The 13975-nt window shown below is 41.6% G+C and overlaps 1 protein-coding gene across 9 annotated transcripts in view; it reads right to left on the reverse strand.

The window, feature by feature from the left end:
- The window catches only part of atg10 (ATG10 autophagy related 10 homolog (S. cerevisiae)), a 229008-nt gene that overhangs the window by 21135 nt on the left and 193898 nt on the right, over window positions 1-13975 (reverse strand). The window lies entirely within an intron of this gene.

Genomic DNA, 13975 nt, shown 5'->3' on the forward strand with positions numbered 1-13975 from the left:
GATTTTGTACAAATGTGCACAACATTGAAATGATTCATGAAACTATATATATTCATCCGAATGGAGAGACAAAACTTCTACATTTTTGAAGAATATGGAGTTTGACTTTTGAAGATACAGGCTCTTGATTGCTGTAATTTAGGGCGGAAACTCTGGAGAAATATAAATGTTGGTCTTTCACTGAATGTACAGCAGTTAATTATAATTAGATCATTTTTAAAATTCCTTGCTGGCATGTGGATGGCCCTGGCTAAGCCCATCCCATAATGCCTTTGACCCTATGAGAGTGAAAGCTTGATATAGTTTAAAGTCAGGAATACAAATGGTTTAGAAGAAAGCGTATGTGTGATGGCGCTCCCATATATTCAAGGTAATCCATTATAGAAGGAATGTTGAAACAAAGCACAGAGTGAACAGTCATAATTGCAACAAAAATGAAAAATGGAGCAAAGTGTGAAAACTTTATCCTTTTTAATAGAGCAGAGGAGGTCACAAGGAATAGGGAGCATGAGAAATTTTCAGGATTATGGAAAGGTTTGAAAGTATCATTTTCAAACTGATTTGAATTTATTTATTGTCGCGTGCGTGTTGATACAAAATCCAGTGAAAAGTGTTGTATAGTTTCCCCACTCACCGGTGCTATTTAAAACACAGAAAATAAACCAAAACATACAACATAAAGGCAGAAAAATGAAGGAAGTATCCAACTTCACAGTCCTTCTTGTTAAGTGCTCCATCATGGGCCATGGCCCAGGGGCTTAGTGGTTAGGCATGAGTCCCCTTTGCCACTTCACTAGTGCTGGAGCAAAGTCACCACTCTTTGGTGCCATTTCACCTCCACCGACACTTCAACACTGTGAGGCCTCGATGGACCTCATCAAAGCAGATGTCATTGATGCCACTGGGTTTCACGCCAGCTCAAAGTCAACACCGCCGATGTTGATCCGCTTTGGGACCCACCTCGCCAATGCAAGTCGTTGCTGATGCCCAAACTCGTCTCTGTTGCTGACTCCATGAATCTGCGCTGGACGTAAACACCACTGGAAACACAAACTCACTTCGGCCACAGCTACAATGAGCTAGGACTGCCTTGACAATGCAGAATCAGCCAGAACCAAAAATCTTTCCAATGTCGCTGCGAGTCTGCACTGCTGGGCCTACTTGGGTCTGTGCCATCAGGCCTACTTGAGTCTGTACTGCTGGGCCTACTTGGGTCTGTGCCATCAGGCCTACTTGAGTCTGTACTGCTGGGCCTACTTGGGTCTGTGCCATCAGGCCTACTTGAGTCTGTACTGCCGGGCCTACTTGGGTCCGCGCCGTTGGCCCTACGTGAATCCATGCTATTGGGCCTACTTAAGTCGGCGCTGCAGGGTCTACTTGAGTCTGCGCTGTTGGGCCTACTTAGGTCCGCGCTGTTGGGCCTACTTAGGTCCGCGCCATTAGGCCTACTCGAGTCTGCACTGCTGGGCCTACTTGGGTCTGTGCCATCGGGCCTACTTTAGTCTGCGCTGCTGGGCCTACTCAAGTCTGAGCTGCTGGGCCCACTCGCCACCACCAATGCTATCGCCTTGACTGAGGTTTTACCAAGATGTAAGCAAGACAAAATAGAAGAGAGAAAAAAAACAAGAGAGAGAAATATAAGACAAAAAAAAATGAAAAGAAAAGCAGACAGAACAGACGAGGCCCGGGCTCAGAGGCCCAACTCCACCACCATCATGCTGGAGTTGGTAATGAAAAGTAAGATCTGATTCTCAAAAAAATGAAAAAGTAAATTATAAGAGACTTTTCCCACTGAGCAGTTAGAGTTTCTGAAAAGCTGCAGCTGTTTCTGTAAATGATTTTGGAATCTCCTGGAATGACATGGGCTTGCCTAGGTTTCAATGCAGAGAAGTGTAAGGCGATGCATTTTTGGAGGAAGAACATTGAAAGGGAATTTAAAATAAGGGGTACAATTCCAAGAGCTTGCAGGAGCAGAGAGGCCTTGGGTATATAAAAGTAGCAGAATAGGCAAAAACAGCAAGCAATATGGAGAGTATCTCAGCTTTATTAATAGTATCATAGAGCACGACAGCAAGGGCTAATTAAGCTTTCTACACTGACAACCAATTCATGAATGCATTTAACAAGCGGCAAGGGTCCCAGCATCGATCTCTGTGGTACACTGCTGATCACAGGCGTTGAACTACAAAAACATCCCTCCACCATAACCCTTTGTCTCCTGTTTAGAAGCCAGTTTAGGATCAAGGTGGCCAACTTGTCTTGGACCCCATGGGGTCTTAACTTTTGGACCAGCCTTCCATGTGAGACCTTGTCAAAGGCTTTAATAACATCCATGTAAACCACACTAACTGCACTACCCTGATTAATATATTTAGTCATAGTCATAGAGATGCACAGCACAGAAACAGACCCTTCGGTTCAACTCATCCATGCCGACCAGATATCCCAACCTAATCTAGTTCCATTTGCTAGCACTTGGCCCATATCCTTCCAAACCCTTGCTATTCATATACCCATCCAGATGCCTTTTAAATGCTGTAATTGTACCAGCCTCTACCACTTCCTCTGGTAGCTCATTCCATACACGCACCACCCTCTACATGAAAACGTCTCCCCTTAGTTCTCTTTTATACCTTTCCCCGCTCATCCTAAACCTATACTCTTTAGTTCTGGACTCCCCCGCCACAGGGAAGAGACATTGTCTATTTTCCCTATCCATACCCCTCAGGATTTTATAAACCTCTATAAGATCACCCCTCAGCCTCCGATAATCTAGGCAAACAGCTCCAGCCTATTCAGCCTCTGTGTAGCTTAAATCCTCCAACCCTGGCAACAGCCTTGTAAATCTTTTCTGAACCCTTTCAAGTTTCTCAACATCTTTCCCATAGCAGGGAGACCAGAATTGCACACAATATTCCAGATGTGGCCTGCAACATGACCTCTCAACTTCTATACTCAATGGTCTGACCAATAAAGGAAAGCATATCAAGTACCTTCTTCACCATCCTAGCAACCTGAGACTCCACTTTCAAGGAACTATGAACCTGCACTCCAAGGTCTCTTTGTTCAGCAACACTCCCCAGGACCTTACCATTAAGTGGATAAATCCTGCCTTGATTTGTTTTTCCAAAATGCACCACCTCACATTTACCTAAATTACATTTCATCTGCCACTCCTCGGCCCATTGGTCCACCTGATCAAGATCCCGTCGTAATCTGAGGTAACTTTCTTCGTTGTCCACTACACCTCCAATTTTGGTGTCACCTGCAAACTTAATAACTGTACCTCCTTTGTTCACATCCACATCATTTATATAAATGACGAAAAGCAGTGGATCCAGCATCAATCCTTGTGGCACACCACTGGTCACAGGCCTCCAGTCTGAAAGGCAACACTCTACCACTGCCGTCTGGCCTCAAGCCAGTTCTGTATCCAAATGGCTAGTTCTGCCTGTCATCTATTGATCTACCCATGCTAACCAGTGTACCATGAAGAATTTTGTTGAACATCTTACTGAAGTCAATATAGGTCATGCCCATCACTCTATTCTCATCCATCCTCTTCGTTACTTCTTCAAAAAGCTCAATTAAGATAGTATGACATGTTTTCCCATGCACAAAGCCATGTTGACTATCCCTAATCAGTCCTTACCTTTCCAAATACATGTAAATCCTGTCCCTCGGGATTCCTTCCAACAACTTGCCCACCACCGATGTCAGACTCACCAGTCTATAGATCCCTGGCTTTTCCTTACCATCTTTCTTAAACAGTGGCACCACGTTAGCCAATCTCCAGTCTTCCAGCATGTCACCTGTGACTATCAATGATCTAAATATCTCATCAACTGGCTTAGCAATCACTTCCCTAGCTTACCACAGAGGTCAAGGGTACACCTAATCAGCTCCTGGGAATTTATCCAACTTTATGCGTTTTAAGACATGAACTGAAAAATGTGTTGCTGGAAAAGCGCAGCAGGTCAGGCAGCATCCAAGGAGCAGGAGAATCGACGTTTTGGGCATAAGCCCTTCTTCACCTGAAGAAGGGCTTATGCCCGAAACGTCAATTCTCCTGCTCCTTGGATGCAGCCTGACCTGCTGCGCTTTTCCAGCAACACATTTTTCAGCTCTGATCTCCAGCATCTGCAGTCCTCACTTTCTCCTGGCGTTTTAAGACATCCAGCACTGCCTCCTCTGTAATATGGACATTTTTCAAGATGTCACCATCTATTTTCCCACATTCTATATCTTCCATGTCCTTCTCCACAGTAAACACTGATGCAAAATATTCATTTAATATGGGTGGCACAGTGGTTAGCACTGCTGCCTCACAGTACCAGAGACCTGGGTTCAATTCCCGCCTCAGACTGATTAGGGTCTGTGTGGAGTTTGCACATTCTCCCTGTGTCTGCGTGGGTTCCCTCCCACAGTCCAAACATGTGCAGGTTAGGTGAATTGGCCATGCTAAATTGCCCGTAGTGTTAGGTGAAGGGGTAAATGTAGGGGAATGGCTTTGGGTGGGTTGCTCTTCGGAGGGTCATTATGGACTTGTTGGGCCGAAGGGCCTGTTTCCACACTATAAGTAATCTAATCTAATCTCCCCCATCTCCTGCAGTTCCACACATAGACTGTCTTGCTGATCTTTGAGGGGCGTTATTCTGTCCTTAGTTACCCTTTTGTCCTTGATGTATTTACAGAATCTCTTTGGATTCTCCTTAACCCTACTTGCCAAAGCCATCTCATGTCCCTTTTTTGCCTTTCTGATTTCCCTCCTAAGTAGACTCCTACGGCCTTTATACGCTAAGAATTCACTTGATCTCTGTTGTCTATACCTGACATATGCTTCCTTCTTTTTAACCAAAACTTAATTTTCTCCAGTCATCCAGCATTCCCTATACCTACCAGCATGTCATTCACCCTAACAGGAATATACTATCGCTGGACTCTAGTTATCTCTTTTTTTTTGAAGGCTTCCCATTTTCCAGCCGTCCCTTAACCTGCGAATATCTGTCCCCGGTCACATCTTCAAAAACCTCAATTAAATTAGATCTGATCTCCCTTTAAAAAATCTATGTGTTCTCTTCAAGAGAAGGCTGCTAAGAGGATTTCAGATAGCTTACATTATCATGAGTGATCTGAATAGAGCAGATAAGGAGAAACTGTTCCTGTAAAAGAAGCACAAAAAGCTCTTTCCCTCAGTAAGTAGTTAGGGTAGTGCAAGTGTGGTGGAGGCGTGTTGGAGGCAAGTTCATTGAAGCATTCAAAACAGCACTGGATGATAATTTGTGCAAGGGTATCATGAAAGGTAGGAGATTGGCATTAAATAATGATGTTCATTTAACACGCTACAGCAAACACAGTGGGTCGAATGGCCTCTTTCTGCACGGTAACCATTCTCTGATTCATTTTATTCTTTATGGGAGATGGGCGTCACTGGCCGGCTAGCATTTATCATCCATCCCTAATCTCCTTTGAGAAGGCGGTGCTGAGCTGCCTTCTTGAACTGCTGCAGTCCATATGCTTTAGGTATACCCACAATGCTGTTAGCTATTGTAGGATTCTGACCCAGCAGCATTGAAGGAAGGCTGATGTATTTCCAAGTGAGGATAGTAAGTGTCTGGGAGGTGAACTTGTATCCATGTATCTACTATCCTTATCCTTGTGTATGGAAGTGTTTGTGGATTTGGAAGGTGCTATCGAAGGATCTTTGGGGAATTTCTGCGGTACATCCTGCAGATAGTACACATTGCCGCTGCTGAGCATCAGTAGTTGAGCGAATGAATGCTTGTGGATATAGTGTCAATCAAGTGGGCTGCTTTGTCCTGGTGTCAAGCTTCTTGAGTGTTTTGGAGCTCACCCATCCAGCCAAGTGGGGAGAATTCCATCAGACTCCTGACTTATGCCTTTGGAGAGTCAGCAAGTGTGTTATTCACTGCTGTATTCTGACTTGTTCTGGTGCCATTGTATTTATCTGGCAAATCCAAAAGTGTTTCTGGTCAATGGTAACACCCAGGATATTAACAGTGGGGAATTCAGTGATGGTAACACTATTGAATGTTAAAGGATACTGGTTAGATTGTCTCTTATTGAAGAAGGCATTTGTGTGGTGTGAATGCCACATGCCACTTGTCAGCCCAAGCCCCTTGTTGCACCTGAACACAGTCTGCTTCAGTATCTGAGAAGTTATAAATAGTGCTGAACATTGTACAGTCATCAGCAAACATCCCCAGTTCTGACCTTATGATGGAGAGAAGGTCAGTGATGAAGCAGCTGAAGATGATTGAGCCTGGGATACTACAACTCTCACAGAGGTGACCTGGAGCTGAGGTGATTGACTTCCACAAATAAAACCATCTCCCTATGCGCCAGGTATGAGTCCAAGCAGTGGAGTGTCTTCCCTCAATTTCCACTGATTCTAGTTTCATTAGGGCTCCTTGACTCGATCAAATGCAGCCTTGATGTCAGGGCTTGTCACCTTCACCTGTGGAATTCAGCTCTTTTGTCCATGTTGAACCGAAACTATGATGAGGTCAGGAGCTGTGTGTCCCTGGCAGGACCCAAACTGTGTATCAGTGAGTAGTGTGTTGCTACTTTACTGATGATTGGGAGTAGACTCAGGGGCACTAATGGATGATAGTGCAGTAGAGCCTCCCACCAGTTGAAATGTGGCAACATCAGTTCCCATGATGTGGCCTCTTGATGGGAACCGGAGCTATGATTGATGTTAGCTGAATAGCTGAAAGTGGAGCCCATGCCAAAGGCAGGGAGAAAGTAGGGACTGCAGATGGTGGAGATCAAAGTCAACAGCGTGGTGCTGGAAATGCACAGCAGGTCAGGCAGCATCCAAGGAGCAGGAAAATCGATGTTTCGGGCATAAGCCCTTCATTAGGCACTCCATGCCAAAGGCACCATATAGACCCTGAAACCTTAAGAGGTAAAGAGGTAATAATCTTTCCTTGGTTTGGTTAGGGCAGTGGGGATGGTGGAATTGGGGGTAATCAATGAGTATACCTTTCTCGCAGAGAGAGATTCAGAATTGCTTCCTCCAGACCAAGTACCCTTCAGCTCAATCTTCTGGCCTCCCTGGTATGATGCAAGTACTAGTAGCACAACTAGTCATACGGGTACTGGGCATTATCAGACAGTCAATGGAACCTTCCCCGATACAAACAACTCCATTCGCAGTAGAGGTCTCCTTTGGGTATAACTTGGCACTTGCACTGAGATGTACCCATTCATAAATTTTAGAATTTCAAGAAATTTCAAGAATGTTTCACCAGAAGTGGCTGTTGATGCAGATTTAAGGGAGCATTTAAGGGAGCATCAGGAAGTGTTTGAAAAATAAATAAATATATGTATTATAGGATAGGGAAATGACAACACAGTAAACAGTTCAAACTACCCTGTCATAGATATACTAGTTGTTCGAGTTTACTGTGCACTAATTTCTAGAATCAGTGCCATTTTCATCAGTTGTATTACACTCACATGAAAAACAATTTAAAGAGCACCAGGACTGACATCACAAAGTGTTTTACCATCTGTGCAGACAGCAAATTTATTTTGAAACATTCAAGAAGGTCTAATCATCACACAGTACAAAATTATTATGCAGAGTGTAGAAATGTGGAACTTTTGTCCACTTAATTAATGCAAAATGAATTGTTTGTTGTAAATCTGACATTGTTACAATTTCTTAACCAACAATATCAATGAATATGCGTCAAAAAATGAATGTGTGTGTTGGGTTACAAAACAGCCAAAATCATCTCAGAACAGGCAGAATGGCCCATTTTTGAAACAACGTAGGAGCCAAGAAATTAGATAACAAGAAATAGTTGATGCTAACTTTTAATACTTGCCCATTGACACAACCAATTTGTATTACACAGCCTATTAACTGTGGGAGGTGGATTTTACATTATGACTGGACGTAGTGAGTTGAAAATAGAATCCAGATTGCCAATTGCCTTACTTTAAATTGTTAAATCATTATTTTCCACCATATGAAACTTCCAAACCTCCAATTTATTCATTAAAATGTATGCTGAAAATGTATAATGTACACCACACTATCAATCAAGTAATGTGATATATCTAAAATAAGTAACAGCATCAACATCTCTTGTGCAAATCTACAAACCTTAGCATACTGTACTAAACAATATACCTGGGAGTGAGTTGAAGACTAATTGGAGCACAGACAGCAGGGAAAAGAGGGTCCACATAATATTACCATATTGTTTAAAAGAATTGTTGCTACTACATATAATTTTGTTATAAATGAGAAATCTTAAAATGATGCTGAAAATGTTGCAATAAACAGCACTTTAATTAAAACAACATAACAATGAATGTCTATTCATATTAGAAACCTATCAAAACAAAATGCAACATATAATATAAAAAAAGCTCTCAAAAGTTACCCCACATCCAAACAGACACTTTAACACATTCAGAAGATGTTACTAGTGTTTCTAAGCCTTGTTACAGCATGAAATAAAAAGTGCATCTATAGCCTCGACACATCCTTAAAGAATTACTCTTCAAAATACAGAAGTTACTTGTTTTGTAAGCAAAAACAGAAGCCAACTGAGCACGTAAATTCCCATAAAAGGTAAGCTTTTTCTGTAAGCGTTGACAAGGATGTATTTTTGTTTTTTTTTTATTTATATTTGTCCCGCAATATTTTTCCAAGTCTACACATCTGGCTACCAGTTCCCATTATAATCATTTGGAGCCAGTGGAAACACTTCCATTGGTAAAGGCAGAAAGACTGGTGCACTGTTAAAGTCAGGGCAGTTACAACTATGTTGCCTTTGCCAAAAAACAAGACTCGGAAAGGCAGAAAAGTTTTACATTTGTAAATATTATATTTTAACCTGGAGTTCAAACAATGATTATGAAGTGATTCTGATCTCAAATTATTTTTTGAAGTTCTAGGTATTTGATTTCTTTCCTAGAAGTGTTGATTCCTTGCCCAACCTACATCAGTATGATTTCGAACCTGGCCATTGAACTTCATCTTCTGCTGCCATCGTAGGTTCCTCCCTAATAAGCATTAGTGCAAAATAATTCTATTTTAGCCATCTAGCTTTCATGTAGCAATTCATTGCTTTCTTTGACCTGGTCAAGAAACTGCCTCAGCTTAGGTGGCTCTTAAAATACCAGGTACATTGGGAAACGCTAAAAAACCCTGAACGTTGGTCATGGTGATGAAAACTTGGACAATGCCAGCAAAAAATTTAAATTCCTCAGAGACTTAAGTTCAGTGGTTTTAAAATTTGGCCAGTGAGATGTTTTGACCAAAAACTTCAATCACTACAAAACAAGGCCAGCACTTTTCCCAAGAAGTTTTAATAAAACAAAGAAAACACAGATGCAATGCTGTTCCCAAAAGCTTGGCAGAAGTCCAAAACTTCTAAAAATGATGGAAGAAAAATAACTGAGGGAATAGCCCAAGGCCAGGATTAATAAATGATTCCAAAAGCAATGGTCATGTGACAGACGTCACAACATAAAAATGTCTTAAAAGGGTTAGAGTGCCTATGAATTTCTTCCACTGAATACAAAGGAAACAGAGGAAGTGAATTTTCTGTGGCATTTTCCACATATTGAAACAATGTAGTACCGTTTTAGATGAGATAATTCAGATTTCTCCATTTCTTCACCTTTAAAAAGACCTTTACGTTTTCTTGTACTTTTTGAGCCTCCCAGTCTCTGTTCATCATGTCTCTGGTTCACGTATTTGCTTACTGCTACTAGCTGTAGATATCTGGTAAACCCTTTTGGCACTTGTATAAGTTAAATCAATATGCAAATGATACAATAGTTGCTCATGTCCATTGATCAAATTCGAAATGAGAAGGTTTCTCAGTTTGGAAGAATGGAATATTTTAGTTTGCAATATCTGTAGCTTGAATGCATCACGCCAACGTTTTATTTTCCCAAACTTTCTGCAACTGCACCTGATTTCAACCATGCCATGTATTGTAATAAACTGTCTGCAATGCACTAACTTCCAATTTGAAGATACATTTGGACCTTCCCAGCATTTCTTTCAGAACCATCTGAAAAACAATTGATTAGTTCATGGGAGAGTTAGGATAAGCAAGGAAGTGATCCTCTTCATATGCTGTTAAACACAGCGGCGAATTTTCATTCCCAATGAACAAAAAAAGATTGAAAACAGCTTTCAAGAAAGCTGTATGACTACAGTACCAGTTTTCTGATATAAAATACCTACTGTGATTTTCACTCACCAAAGCAAGTACTGAAGAATTAAAATACAAGGCATACTTTTCATAATGAACAACCGGTTTTTCAATTTCTGAGTCAGCAGGTTTTACTAGTTCAGTGAACATTTGATAAGAAAAAGTCTGAAATTCTTCAATATTTAATTGACCTAGGAGTTCAGTGTTACTCCCTGGAAGAGTGGGAAGCATTGGACTCTGCAGACTCAAAACCTGCTCCAAGTTAAACCAACTTCCATCAAAGAAAACATTCCCGATGGATTAATACATAAATGAACTGAATGGTATGATATTGAGCAATGCAGACTAGGAAATATCTAACACTTGTGTATGTTGGGATAGCTGACCTCAGCTAGTATGTGCTGTGGTTAGTATAATTGGGCTTAATGCCTAAAGCTGAGCAATAATTAGCTAAGGCTCTCATCTCTGACGGTTAATCAATGAAATAAAAACAGCAAATGATGATAATACACAGAAGTCCAGTCAGTTTTTAAGAAGAGGAAGGTCACCGAAAAAATGAATCATTCAGTGAGGAGAAAGGAAAAGCCAGGCCCACAGAGAAATAGAGGTCCTAGTTAAGTTGTTCCCACAGAGAATGGGCATACATATGATGGAATAAATGGCCTCATTCTGTGCTGTTACCATTCTATGAGGATAAGACCAGGTTTATGTTGCCAGTCCAGTTGAAAACGCTGCTGTGACTAGTCAAATGGAGTCCTGTGATGATGTGTTTGAGGTTCACAAGAAATAAGGTTGAAACGTAGCCTTGAACATTGAACAGAAAGTGTTTTTGCAGGTGTTAAAGTGATCTTACATGTACAGCTACTTCACTATCAACCTTCGACGTCTGGTTTAGATAGTCCAATTAATGAATTCATGTTTGAATTAGATTTGAGTTAACTGCCAAGAAAAATGTTAATAAAATTCAGAAAAGTTGCCATTCACCTAAAATATTAACTGTTTTTCTCTGAACAGTGTGTTTCCAGGAGGTTCTGCTTTTATTTCAGATTCCCAGCATCAGCAAGGTTTTGTGTTTGGAGAAAACCTCCTTGCTCTACTTCCAGTTTCCAAAGCTGGTCAAGCTACAACACAGGGCTACACAAATGTTATCCTGTACTGCATCTCAGGCACAGAACACCCAAACGATTGCGGATGCTGGAAATCTGAAACAAAACTGAAATTGCTGGAAAATCTCAGCAGGTTTGACAGCATCCGTGGAGAGAAATCAGATTTGCCATTTTAGCTCCAATGACCTTTCCTGAATCACCAATTTTCCAAGGGTACACAACACCAGACTATAATTATTAAAGGGGTGGCGTGATGGCTCGGTGGTTAGCACTGCTGCCTCACAACACCAGGGACCTGGGTTCGATTCCAGCCTCGGACAGACTGCCTGTGTGGAGTTTGCACATTCTCCCTGTGTCTGCGTGGGTTACCTCCGGGTGCTCTGGTTTCCTCCCATGATCCAAAGATATGCAGGTTAGGTGAATTGGCCACACTAAGTTGCCCATAGCGGTCAGGGATGTGTAGGTTAGGTGCATTCAGTCAAGTGTAAATGTAGAATGATGGGGGAATGGGTCTGGGTGGAGGGTCAGTGTAGACTTGATGGGTCAAAGAACCTGTTTCACACTGTAGGGATTCTGATTCTAAAGGGCATTAGTGAACAATTTTTTTTTCCCTGACAACTGGTTATCATTAGACTCTTAATTTCAAATTCTTATTGAATTCAAATTCCATCTGCTATAGTGGGTTTCAAACCCGGGTCCCCAGAACATTACCTAAGTCTCTGGTAACAGTCTAGCAATAACACCACTAGGCCATCACTTCCCCAATTTGTCAGTAATAAACCAGTTGGTTTTGTTTAAATGTACTTTATGGAAAAAAATCTGGCAATCTTTAGTTGGCATGGCCTACATGTGACTCCTGTGCAATATGGTGGCTCTTAATTCCCCTCTTGGCAATTAGGGATGGCCAATACATGCAGACCTAGCTAGTGACACTCTAATCCTATGAACAAATAAAAAAAACAAGCTGCATGCAGTAAATATTGCTAAATGACCCCACCACCAATGGATCAGATCACAACTCTCCAGTCTTGTTGTGAATGGTACTTCACAAATTAACTATACAGAGGAGCTGATTCCACAAATGATAGGGAGCCCAGCCCAACTGTGTAAAAGACAAAACAGAAGTTCAGGTCTTTCTGCTGTAACACACGCTCTGTTGACGCAAATTCGCTGTAATGAGATTGATGAATTGGGAATGTTCTTTCTAAAGTGCGAAAATTTAAAACATGCGTGAGCTACGAGTGATTACATCACCAACACTTTGAACGCGGTTTCTAAAGCGTGATTTTTCCATAATGTGGGGTTGCACAAGAACTCAACTACCGCATTATAGAAGAACTGACCGTACATTGCAATCATCTTCAAACAGAAATCATAGCCTCCTCCTGAGGATCCCAATATTACAGAAGCCAGTTATCAGTCAATTTGATTCACTCCATATTTTATCAAGAAATACCTAAAGACATGCAGTCTACAAGGTGCACTGTAGGAAATCAGCAGCTACTGGTGTAGTATGTGGCACAGAGCAAGGGGAATTGTGTGTTCTGGTTGCTTGGGTTGAATACTTTCTGTGTACTGCAAGAAATTATGCCAAGTTCTGTGTACTAAGCTGACATCAAATGTAGTACTTTTTTTTCCCCTTGTGCTCACATTGCTGTCTTGGCTCTGCTGCAGTGTTACAGTAAAGCTCAGCAAAAGCTGGAGAAACAGCATCTTACTTGCTGATTAATTTACAATCTTCAATCTGGACTCCACATTAAATTCAACAGTTTCAGATCCTGAACTCTCTCTACAATGCCTATTTCCACAACTCCTCAAACCCAGTTTCTATTTTTCTTTTAACAGACCTCTCCAATATTCGATGAGCACCTGCTCTAGACTTCACTTCCTCCTCTACAACCATGATCACTCCCTTTGCCTATTGTTCTGTGACACCTGTGACCTTTAAGCTCATCACCCTTTGATAACATTCGCCTGATCTTCCCTTCTGCTCCTCCCGGCCTCTTTTCCACAGGATAAAGCCTATCACTTTTCCACCTCACTTTTCAGTTCCGAAGCCAAGTCATTTGACTTTAAACATCATCACTTTCTTTCTCCATAGATACTACCAGACCTGCTGACTTTCTTAGGCACTTCAAATTCACTCTGACTTGGTTCATATTTGCTCAGAGTAGGAAGGGTTTGGACTTAAGTTGCACATCAAGAATCAAGAATAGTAACTAAAAAATTAATACTGTTGTGAGGAAATGGTTACTTGAGGTCATGTCCACCATGTGATATGACAGACTGATGTTTCTACTTACCTGTTCTGATTATTCAGGCAAATCTTAAAGTTACAGTAGCATCAAAGCTCTGTCTGAGCCATTAGCCATGCACTGCCTTCCCCCCCGCCAACCCCACACCCCCTCCTACACCCGCCTCCCCACCCCCATTAAGGTTCCTGCACAGGTCAAGCACAAGATGTTGCACAAGATCTGACATGCAAAAATAACAGGCCTATGCACTTAAATGAATAGGCTGCAGAAAAAAAGCAAATACACAGAATTTTGTCTGGCATCTTTTAAAACAAAACGGTTTTTCCTGGAATCTGAGCAAATAGTCTGAACTTAACAAACAATCAACTCAACACGTCAATCATCTTACTGCTGTTTGTAGGAT

This window comes from Chiloscyllium punctatum, chromosome 2, assembly GCF_047496795.1.
Source record: "Chiloscyllium punctatum isolate Juve2018m chromosome 2, sChiPun1.3, whole genome shotgun sequence".
Taxonomy (NCBI): domain Eukaryota; kingdom Metazoa; phylum Chordata; class Chondrichthyes; order Orectolobiformes; family Hemiscylliidae; genus Chiloscyllium; species Chiloscyllium punctatum.